We start from the raw sequence: 11530 nt of genomic DNA on the forward strand, positions 1-11530 counted from the left end.
TCATCAGACTCTACTGTGTCCAAAAGCTTCAACTTGTTCCTGACAGGTACTTCTCCTGGCGTCTCTTGCACCTGTCTCTTCTCCGCCTTCCTCATCGTCTGCACTCTTCTGCTCTCTTCTGGCATGATTGGTGTAATAACATCACTGAAGGTCTTGTCCAGAAAGATCTCGTTCTCTCGGATGACCCTAAGGTCTTCGAGTTCTTTCGTCAGTGCTGCAATATGCTCGGTCAATTGCTGAATGTGCGCACACTTTCCACACATATACGAGCCAGACACACCAGAGTCGTTGACCTGCCACATCAAACACGTAGCGCACTGAACCAGCTGAGCAGTCATGTCTTCACCCTCTTCAACTGTGGCGTAATCTCTTTACTCAACCTCCTTATCAAGATTCCTGAGCTGAAGCCTCACTCTTCAATCTAAACTTCCTTAGACCCTCTCCTATGGCAAGTCTGTGGACTCTTAATTAAGGTTAGAGGAGGAGGGAGGGAGGGAGACCCTACTTTGGAGGACCTGGGGTTTAGAACACACCCACTCTAATAACAATCACTTACCTTCCCGACCGGCTTTGCGTTCCGTCTGAACTTCCGCCCAGCTCCCGCCGCTCTCTGCAGTTACGTTCTTGGTTCGCGTTCGTTGTTTTTCTGCAGACGCTGTTTTGAATTTACCATTAACTGTTCACTCTACTGTGACATCTAGAAATGGCACTTTGTTGTTCTCCTCTTTTGTGAATTTTATGCCAGGAAGGATATTGTTGATGGTGTTGTCGGTTTCCTCTAATTCGTTTCATTTTTTGATGACAAATGTGTCATCGCTGTACCGGACTCAAAGTTTGGGTTGGATCATTGGAAGGGCTATTTGTTCGAGTCTCTGCATTATTGCTTCTGCTTGGAATCCTGATGCTGCTGGTGGTAACATGGGTATTTCGTTGATTTGTTTGTAGGGCTTGTTACTGAATATGAAGTGGGTGGTAAAGCACAGATCCACGAGCTTGACAGTGCTATCTTTGCTGATGAAGTTGGTGCTGTGTTTGTGTCTTTGGATCTTCGAGTAGTGTCTTCAGTTTTCTTTGGCCACGTTGATGTTAATGGATGTGAACAGGGCTGTTCTGTCAAAGGACAACATTATTCCATCCTCTTCTATCTCACTGTCTTTGGTGTTCAGGAATTCTTGGTAGGAGTAAATGGAGTGGAGTGAATCTTCGACTTGGTGTTTTAGTCCTCAGTGGAGGCCTTTGACTAGTCTGTATATTGGTGTTCCAAGTCGTGAGACTATGGTCTGGGGGGGGGGGGGGGCTCCTGGTTTGAAGGGGAGGAGAACAGCAACAAAGTGCCATTCCTAGATGTCACAGTAGAGGGAACAGTCAATGGGGAACTTCAAACTGGCATCTACAGAAAAACAACACACCCAAACCAAGTACTTAACCACAGAAGCAATCATCCCAACACCCACAAACGAAGCTGCATCAGGAGATTATTTCAACGAGCCACTACACACTGCAGCACAGAGAAACTACGAAGAGCACGAGAGAAATACGTATATAGTGTATTTAAGGAGAACGGGTCCCCAATAAACCCCCTCCGCCGATTTCTCATTGATGCTTTCAAGCTGACTCTCAAAAATTCGGTTTATCCCTCCATTCTTTCCTGTTTGTTTTGTGTGGGTTTTGAAAGCGTTCGCTATCCTCTGTCTGAGTATTGGAGTTGGGAGGTTATGTTGTGGCTGTACAGGACATTTTTTAGACCACTTTTGGAATATTGTGTGCAATTCTGGTCTCTCTCCTATCAGAAGGATATTGTGAAATTTGAGAGAGTTCTGAAGCACCAATGGGTCCACAGAGATGAAGGGGCCCTTCTGCTGCCCTGAGTGTGGGAAGGCCTTCAGTGATTCCTCTGCCCTGCTGACACACCAGTTGGTCCACACCGGAGAAGGCTGTTCTCCAGCCCCAAGTGCGAGATGGCCTTCAGCAGTTCTTCCCACCTGCTGAGACACCAGTGGGTCCATCTTGAGGAGAGGCCGTTCTTCTGCCCCGATTGCAGGAAGGGTTTTGCTCTTTCTTCCGACCTGCTGGCCCATTGGTGGGTCCACATGGGGGAGAAGTCATTCAGTTGCCTAAGTGCAGGAAGGCTTTCATCAATTCTTCAGCCCTGCTGATGCACCAGTCCGTCCACACCGGGGAGATGCCATTCTCCTGCCCGAGTGTGGGAAGGGCTTTACCCACTCCTCCACACTGCTGAAGCACCAGCTAGTCCACACGGGGGTAAGTGGGGTGGAGAGGGGAGGCCTTTCTGCTGCCCTGAATGCGGTAAGTCCTTCAGCAATTCCTCCGCCCTGCTGAAGGGCCTCTCCCCTGTCCACACCGGGGAGAGGCCCTTCAGCTGGCCCGAGTGTGGGAAGAGGTTCATGTTTTTCTGCAACTTGTGGAAGCACCAGCGGGGGCACCAGCGCTCCCAGCAATCAGATCCCACCAGTGACGCTGACTTTAGTCACCCTCAAGGACTGAACCTCCTGCCAGTTCTGACAGTGGGTGCAGTGGGAGAGTAGGTGGGTTGTTTTTGTTTTCTGCTGGACTGCAATTGCCTCCCCCACCCCCCCCCCCTCCCCCACATCAACAACTCCATGGTGGCTCAGGGTTAGCACTGCTGCCTCATGGCACCAGGAAACCAGGAATACTTCCACCCTTGGGGGTCTGTGTGCAATTTATGGAAGGTAGGAAAATGGATCTGTGTAGGTTACCCTTCAGAGAATCAGTGCAGATGTGTTGGGCTGAAGGACCTGTTTCCACTCTGGATGAGTTCAACCATCATATGAGCTTTGTTTTCATTGGAAGCTGCTGCTCATTGAGCCAGGGACTGCACATTGCCAAATGAAATGATCCAGAGAAACCGAAGACCGGAAGACCATCGGAGCAGAAGTTACGCCATTCGGCCCATCGAGTGGACTCTGCCATTCGTTAGTGACAAAAGTAGTGCAGATGAGATTAGTTACAGTGTGGAAACAGATCATTTGTCCCAACAAGTCCACATCGACCCTCCGAAGAGTAACCCATCCAGACCCATTTCCTTCTGACTATTATACCTAACTCTATGGGCAAAAACGCATCGCCAGTCCACATGACCTGAACATCTTTGGACTATGGAAGAAAACAGGATCACCCAGTGAAAACCCACGCAGACACTGCGAGAATGTGTAAACTCCTCACAGATAGTCAGTCAAGGCTGGAATCAAACCTGGGTCCCCGGCACGATGAGCCTGCAGTGGTAAACACTGAGCCACTACATATTGCAACCCGAAGTAGGCAAGCCGGAGGCTGGGAGAATACAGCAAGTCAGGCAGCACCAGGATGTAGAGTAGTCAGCGTTTTGGGTATTAACCCTTCTTCAGGACTGAAATGTTGACTTCTCCATGAGAAACGATTTCCGGGAATGTTGCTGGGGGTTGGAGGGTTTGAGCTACAGGGAGAGGCTGAATAGGCTGGGACTGTTTTCACTGGATCATCAGAGGCAGAAGAGTGACTTAATAGAGGTTACAAAAGCATGAGGGGCATGGACAGGTTAATTGAAACGGTATTTTCCCTGGGATGAGGGAGTGCAGAACTAGAGGGCGTAGGTTTAGGGTGAGAGGCGAAATATATTAAAGGGACAACTTCTTCATGCAGGGGGTGGTACTTATATGAAATGAGCTGCCACAGGATATGGGTCAGGTGTTGTCAAATGGGACTAGATTAGTTTAGGATATCAGGTCAGCATGGGCAAGTTGGACCAAAGGGTCTGTTTCCATGCTGTACGTGTCTCTGACGACTAGAATTGATGTAAGTTTAAAATAAAGTCCAAGTAACTTTGAATAGTTCAATCTTGTTGAGCTCACCTCCTGAAAAGTTTCAAATGAATCCCTGTTTAAATATGCTGAGTTGGACAAAGTATCCCATCAAGTTCAACACAAACCCAGAGTTGAAGAAGTCAGAAGTCAGAACATCGAGGGGACCAAAAAAAAATCACTATATTCGAGGTGCAGCCTCATCAACGCCCTGTATAACTACAACATAACTTGCCAACATCTATACTCAATTCCCTAACTGATGAAGGCCAGTGTGCTGAAACCTTTCTTCACTGCCTTGTGTACCGATGTAATCCGAGATTTCGGACCTACTTTAAACTGATCCACAATCCTGCTTCTGGGAGCACAGTGACTAATAGGGAAGGCAAAAGGGAGATTGGCCTTTAAATGGAGTATAAAAGTCGGGAGGTTATAGTGGAGGTTTTGATTGAAAGTGCAGTGAAGATTCAACCAGCTGACAGTGGATCTGAATCACATGTAGATCAGACCAGGTTCGGACAGCAGGAAACCAGATAAGTTTTTACAACAAACCACAACGATTTCATCATTGGACTCTTAATTCCAGATTTATATTGAATTCAGATTCCACCATCTGCCGTGGCAGGTTTTGAACCCAAGTCCCCGGAACATTACCTGGGTGAATAGTCTGGTGACAATAAAGTCGGCCATCGCCTCCCCTGAACACATTGGCTTATTGTGTTCAGAGGTAACAAAGGAGCAAGAGGTTTTAGCAGCTGCTAAGTTGTTGATATTACACAAGGGAACATCAGCACTCTCAGTAATGGCACACACTGAAGTCAGTGTCCTGTATCAGAGGTAAGGGCTGGGGAACCAGAAGAAGGAGGAACAGGAATATGCCATTCAGCCCCTTGAGCCTGCTTCTCCCTTCAGTAGGATTCTGGGTGATCTGACATTTCCCACATTCACTTTCCTGCCCTTTTCCGGTATTGGTTCATCCCCCGACTCTTCACGAATCTATCGATCCTAGTTTTAAAGTGACATGAAGGCTGTCAACAGAGTTACTGGGGTGGGGGGCGGGGTGGGGGGGGGTGAAATGGGGCTCAGGTCGAACTTGGGGACTAAAACAATGGCTTCACACTTCACAATATTTAACTAAGAGAATGTTTATTGTTATCCAATGCTGGAAATTGGGCGGGCATTCAGATGAAATTATTGGTAAATTATGAATGACAGAGGAGTCGGGAGAGAAGTGGTGTTCAGGCACAGTTGGATATCATCAGTATAGATGCCAACACCAGCAGCTACGGTTAAACAAATCAGAACGGAAGACGCTAAAAGCCGACCCTCCCAGAGGATAGAGTGATGCTGGAGAGGGTCATTACTGTCATTAACCCTGATCAAGGCTGTCCGCAGGTAAACGAGGGAATGTTTAGCCCTGTCACCGTTACAAAGGATGTCAAGCATGACCTTGAGAAGAACTGTTTCAGGGGTAGAAACAAGACTAGAGGGCTTTAAACACAGAATTCTGGAAAAGATGGCAATGGCTAATTCAACAATGATACATCCAAACCAACACTTCCATTGGTGCGATAATAATAGAAGTGTTTTCGTTTTTATTTCGAAGATTCTCAGCAACACTGAGTAAGAAGCAACAAAATTAACACAAGAAATACTGCAATTGCTACAATGTGCCTGCTCCCAATAGGAGACAATCGGTGTGAAATTAACTGTCTACAAGGGGCAATATTGGAAAGGAATTACCCAGTTCATAGCTGTAAGAGGGGAGACACAGACTGCTTGATACAAACATATAATGGGCGGGAGTAGGCCACTCGGCACTTCGAGCCTGCTGCAACATTCAATAAGATCATGGCTGGTCTGAATTCAACCTCAACTCTACATTCCAACACATCCCCGACAATCTTTCATCCACTTGGTTATCAAGAACCTATCTACCTCTGCCCTAAAGATTTTGAATCCACTGCCTTTTGAAAAAGACACACAACCCTCAGAAAGAAAAGAAATCATCCTTAGTTTTGTCTTCTACATTTAAAATATGACCCTGTACTTTCAGATATTATGATAGGGACACAAGCATTCAAATAATACCTGTGGTACAGTTAACCATGTCAAAGTGCTTCACATGAACATAATGAGAATTCCTTTAAAAATCACGAGACCAGAGCACAGATTAGGACAGGTGACCAAAGACTTGGTCAAAGGGGCAAGTTTAGGGCAATCTTTTAAACGGGTTCAATTTCCCAAACATCAGAGGACAAAGACGTGAACAACAAACACAAAATAGCAAAGAATGGGAAACAACAGTGTAGTCATAATGTCACAGGATGAGTAATCCAGGCAGCATGAGTTCAAATCCCACCAGAGCAAGAGGTAAGATGTGAATAAATCAAATCATAAATGGGGAACACAAAGTTAGTCTCAGTATGGTATCAATGGCACTGACGTCAATTGTCCTAAAAACCCATGTTCACCAATGTCCTTTCAGGAGGGAAACTGTCATCCTTGCATGGTCTGACTTACATGTGACTCCAGACCCACAGCAATGTGGTTGACTCTTAAACTGCCCTCTGAATTGGCACAAGCAAGACACCTTTCACTTAGGGTAGGATAACAAACATCAACCTTGTGACAGTGTCATAACAAAAATTGCTGGAGAAACTCAGCCAGTCTGGCAACACTGGTGGAGAGTGAGAGAGTGAGAGGGAAAGAAACAGAGTCAATATCCTGGCTTGAGTCCAGAACAGTTGTGAAGAAGGGTCACAGCACTTGAAATGCTAACTCTGCTTCTCTGTCCACATGTGCTGCCAGTCCTATTGAGTTTCTCCAGCTTTTGACGCATTTTTGTGTTTCAGATCTCCATCATCTGCAGTTCTTCATTACACTGACTTAGGGAAGCTCAAATCCCATAAAAGGGTAGAGCGGAAGGGCTGGAATTACTCAGCAAGTCTGGCGCCAGCTATGGAGATAAAAACAGTTAGTACTTCGGGTCATTGAATGATCTTACATCAGGGTCAAACTTTTGGGGAAGCTGCAAGAGTAAAAGGCACTGGTGTAACTTCAACATCTGGGAGAACTTTCTCAGCCTTGGAGGTCAGGCTGACTCAGCATTCTGGTCCTGCTCATTACCTGTTAAATTCTCCATTTGTTGTTCTTGTTATATTTCTACATGGTTGGCACATTCCTCTGTTTTAAAATGAAATTCCAAACAGAGAGGGATTTTCCATGTAAGTAATCATACATCAGAGTGTTTGGAACGTTAATGTAACTTTTAAACATAAAGTATTTATTCATGCATGGGGTGTGGGCATCGCTGGCAATGCCGGCATTTATACCCATCCTTAACCACCCTGTGGTTGGTTGGAAAAGTGCATGAAGGTGTCTGAGATCAGCACAGCAATCTCAAAGATGGGTGTGCTCAGGGAGAAGAACCCTCTACTCCCACAGCCAAGTCTGCATTCACTTCAATTATAGATGCCATCTAAACCTCCCAGGACAAGGACAGCATGGGATGACAATCAGAATAAAGCTTCCTCTACTCTTAAATTTCAAGTGAAGCTACCTCAACACTGTCCCCAACAAATACTGCCAAGACAGAAACAGCATTGGGTTCGATACAGAGTAAAACTACCTCGATACTCCCCCATTCATACAGTCCCAGGACAATGACAGCAGAGGGTTAAATAAACAGTAGAGCTTCTTCCATTCTGACTGACACTTAGTCCGCTCTACACCAACCCTCAAGGAAAATTCAGAACTGAGACTATTATCTGGTACTGAATTCACACATCCCAATGGGAATGACAGCAACAGAAAATCATGTCGTGACACACAGATAAAACACACACAATGTACAACAAAACTAGACTGTTATTGGGATCAAAGACATTTAAATGACAGGAGATATAGTCCCTGCAGTGACCCGAATGTAAGCTGAACAAATTACACACTTGAACAATATTCTCTGGGAATGCAATGTCCACCTCACTGCTGTCTATTCAGTTCCTCTGCTCTCGTTCAGGGCTGAGTTGCGGCTGACCACATTGTGGCGTGGGGGTCAAGAGGTTGGACAGTTAAGGTCAACTTGGATTGAGGGCATCGATTGTCATGCCAGTGAGGTCGAGGGTCGCTCATTTACTCAACGTATAATCGGGGGCAAGGGGATGTCGGGCTGGGCTTGTATCTTTGAGTTTAGAAGAAACAGATGATCCGACGGAGCTGTATAACATCTGGAGAGGACTTAATGCAAATGTAATGTCAACTCAATTCTTGCCAGAGACGAGTCTCTCATTTAAGATAGGAGAGTTTTGTTTTTCTCTCAAGTGTTCTCAAGTCTTTGAAATTCACTTTTTAAGATAGCAGCATGTGGTGGTGTCACGGTGGCTGGCACTGCTGCCTCACGGCATCAGTGACCTGGGTTTGATCCCACCTTCGGGCCGACCGTCTGTGTAGAGTTTGCACATTCTCCCCTTGTGTCTGCGTGGGTTTCCTCTGGTGTTCTGCCCTCCTCCCACAGTCCAAAGGATGTGCAGGTGAGGGTGGATTGACCATGGGAGATGCAGGCTAACAGGGATAGTGTGACGAACTGGGTCTGGGTGGGACGGTCAGTCAATGTTGACTCAATGGGCTGAATGACCTACTTGCACGCAATTTGCCTATATCAATCAATAGTATGCACTTGCTTTATGGTTACCGACATCAAATTACATGAGTGGTTTTGGTTATTTCATCTCTTATTATCGCATACAACCAACTTTAGCATCTAGAAACTTGCTCAGTTACGATATCCAATATCTGCCGAGTACTTTTTATTTTTGTCACGACCATTATCTTGACCACTTCATTGCTGTCAAAGTTCCTGATTTATCCCGACATTGTCATGGTTTTACTTTGTCGAATGTCTTCCTGGCTTTTGCAGTTAAGACCCTATATTCTGCCCTTGTCAACATTTCCCCTTACAATTCTCTACTAAGGATTTCATGAAAACCCTCAGAGTGTGGTGAGACTGCAGAACTCACTACCATAGTGAATAGTTGGGGTGGAAGACACGACAACTAAGGGTAAGCAACCCAATACAAATGAATGTCACTGTCACTAGATTCACAACAGAGTGAAATTAAAACATGCAATGTCCCTCAATTTCTCAACTGTCCCGAACCAGACTTGATGAAGAACAGAGCTTGCACATCAACATTATATTTTAAACAAAAACCAACAATTATAAATGTGGCAAATTTTCTAGGGCAAAGTTAAAGAAGATAATCTAATTAATAGCAATGATTCAAACCCTTTGATCAAGTCCCCTACCATCTCAGAGACTTAAGCGGCAAATTAAGAAAGAATTTTTTTTAAACTTACCAATTCAAGCAAACAGTTTCCAACAATGGATTGCCAAGCCTTTCTGCAATCTTTGGACTATGATTGTTTCACAGACACGTAACTGTAAATCTAATTTAAAAGTCACTGCTGAATGTGAATAGACACCCCAGTATTCAGCCATTTCTTACAGGCTGGAACTCATTCCCAGAAAGTGGCAACAATTCTTTAACTGGACAGTAGAATCTGGAGAGAACAGCTCCTGGTCTCAACGAGCAGCAGTGCCCAATGGAAGCAAAGTTGCAGGGGTGGGGGAGCACGACGGCATAAAACAAAAAAAAAACGAACGACTCTCCCATTATAAGCACTGTCAGAATGTGCAGGGGTTCAGTCCTCTCAGTGACCCACAGCAGCTTCACCAGCAGAATCAGATTGTTGGGAGCACTGTTGTGCCCGCTGGTGCTTCTGCAAGGTGCAGAATGATGAGAACCTCCGCTTCCACTCGGGGCAGGTGAACGGGCTTTCCCCGTATGGCCCCACCTGTGCCTCAGCAGTTGTGAGGAATTGCTGAAGGACTTCCCGCACTCTGGGCAGGGGAAGGGCCTCTCCCCCATATGGACCCGAAGGTGGGATACCTGGGTAAAGCCCTTCCCGCACTTGAGGCAGGAGAACGGGCTCTCCCCGGTGTGGACCCGCTGGTGCCTCAGCAGGGCAGAGGTATCATTGAAGGCCTTCCCGTACTTGGAGCAGCTGAAGGGCTTCTCCAGTATGTGGACCCTGCGGTGGGTCAGTATGACGGAGGAATAGCTGATGGCCTTCCCACATTCGGGGCAGGAGAATGGCCTCTCTCCTGTGTGAACCCGCTGGTGCCTCTGCAGTACAGAGGAATTGCTGATGGTCTTCCCACACTCAGGGCAGGAGAACAGTCTCACCCCGGTGTGACTGCGCCCATGAGTCTTCAGGTCAGATGGGAAACGGAAGCCTTTCCCACAGTCGCCACATTTTCGTGGTTTCTCCACGGGACGGGATTCCTTGGGTTTCTCCATGACCGAAGCTTCAGCTGCACACAAACGGGTGTACAGTACCTCCCCGCCGTGAATTCCTCCTCCCAGTCTGTATAACTTTTACTGACTCCACAATCAGAGTGCTGCAACAGTCGGGTCTCTCTTCCAGTCTCACTGATGCTGAAAACGTACTGAAAGAGGAACCAAAAAGCTTGGTTCCTTCTCACAGAATCATAGTCGAAAATTGTTATAGTCCCGATGGATTCAGTGACTGCCAGACATTGACGTGAAATTGAGGACTGCAAATGCTGGAGAGTCAGAGTCAAAGCACAGCAGATCAGGCAGCATCTGAGGAGCAGCAGAGTCAATGTTTCAGGCAAAGCTCTTCATCGATTGATATTGAAACGTCCATCTTCAGATCTTCAAATAATCTGTAAAAAGAGATGACAAAAGTCATCACTGTCAGTCCAGGTTAGAAATTCCAAACAAGCAATTCTACTTTCTGCAGAACATTCTTTTCTTTCCCCACAAAATTGAAAGCACCATCCCACCCCCCCTCACCCCTCTATTCTCACTCCGCTCAAACTAATTTTCCCGACGGTACTTATTCAGGATCTTACTGAGACCGAAAAGTGAAAACATCAAGACAGACACCTCTGAATTTTGGATACCTCCACCTGAAAGTTAGTATCTTTCACGACATCTAGGAGTGAGTGAGTCTGATTTTGGGAAGCAAAAAAAAAGTGTCAATTCAGGATGAACCTTCAATGCAACATCTTGAGAAACAACCAGACACGAAATGGTTAAAATCTGGGGAGGTGGAAGTGGGGAGATGGAGGAAATGAGATATCGAGGCATTGTCACCGACACCAGACAGAAACTGAACATACAGACATGGCAAACATTACAGGCAAGCCAGAGTCATAGAGTTACACAGCACAGGAACAGGTCCTTCAGTCCAACTCATCCATGCCGACCAGATAGCCTAAATTAATCTCGTTTCATTTACCAGCACTTGGCCCATAACCCCCTGAACTCTTCCTATTCATATACTCATCCAGATGCCTTTTAAATGTTATAATTGGACCTACATCCACCACTTCCACCGGCAGATCATTCCTTACACTTGCCTCCCTCACCCCAAGCATATTATCCTCCTGTTCTGGACTTCTCCCATCCCAGGGAAATGACCTTGTCCATTTATCCTATCCATGACTCTCATGATTCTATAAACGTCTGTAAGATCACCTCTCAGCCTCTGGTATACCGGGGAAAACAGCTGAAGCAATGCGTTTACTTTCAGCTTCACACTCACTGAACTTTACTCCCGTGTAAAACATTGTTTCCCTCCCCCACACTGTCCATGGGAAAAACCATGAGTGCTGAGACTCT

This window comes from Chiloscyllium punctatum, chromosome 36 (assembly GCF_047496795.1).
Source record: "Chiloscyllium punctatum isolate Juve2018m chromosome 36, sChiPun1.3, whole genome shotgun sequence".
Classification (NCBI taxonomy): Eukaryota; Metazoa; Chordata; class Chondrichthyes; order Orectolobiformes; family Hemiscylliidae; genus Chiloscyllium; species Chiloscyllium punctatum.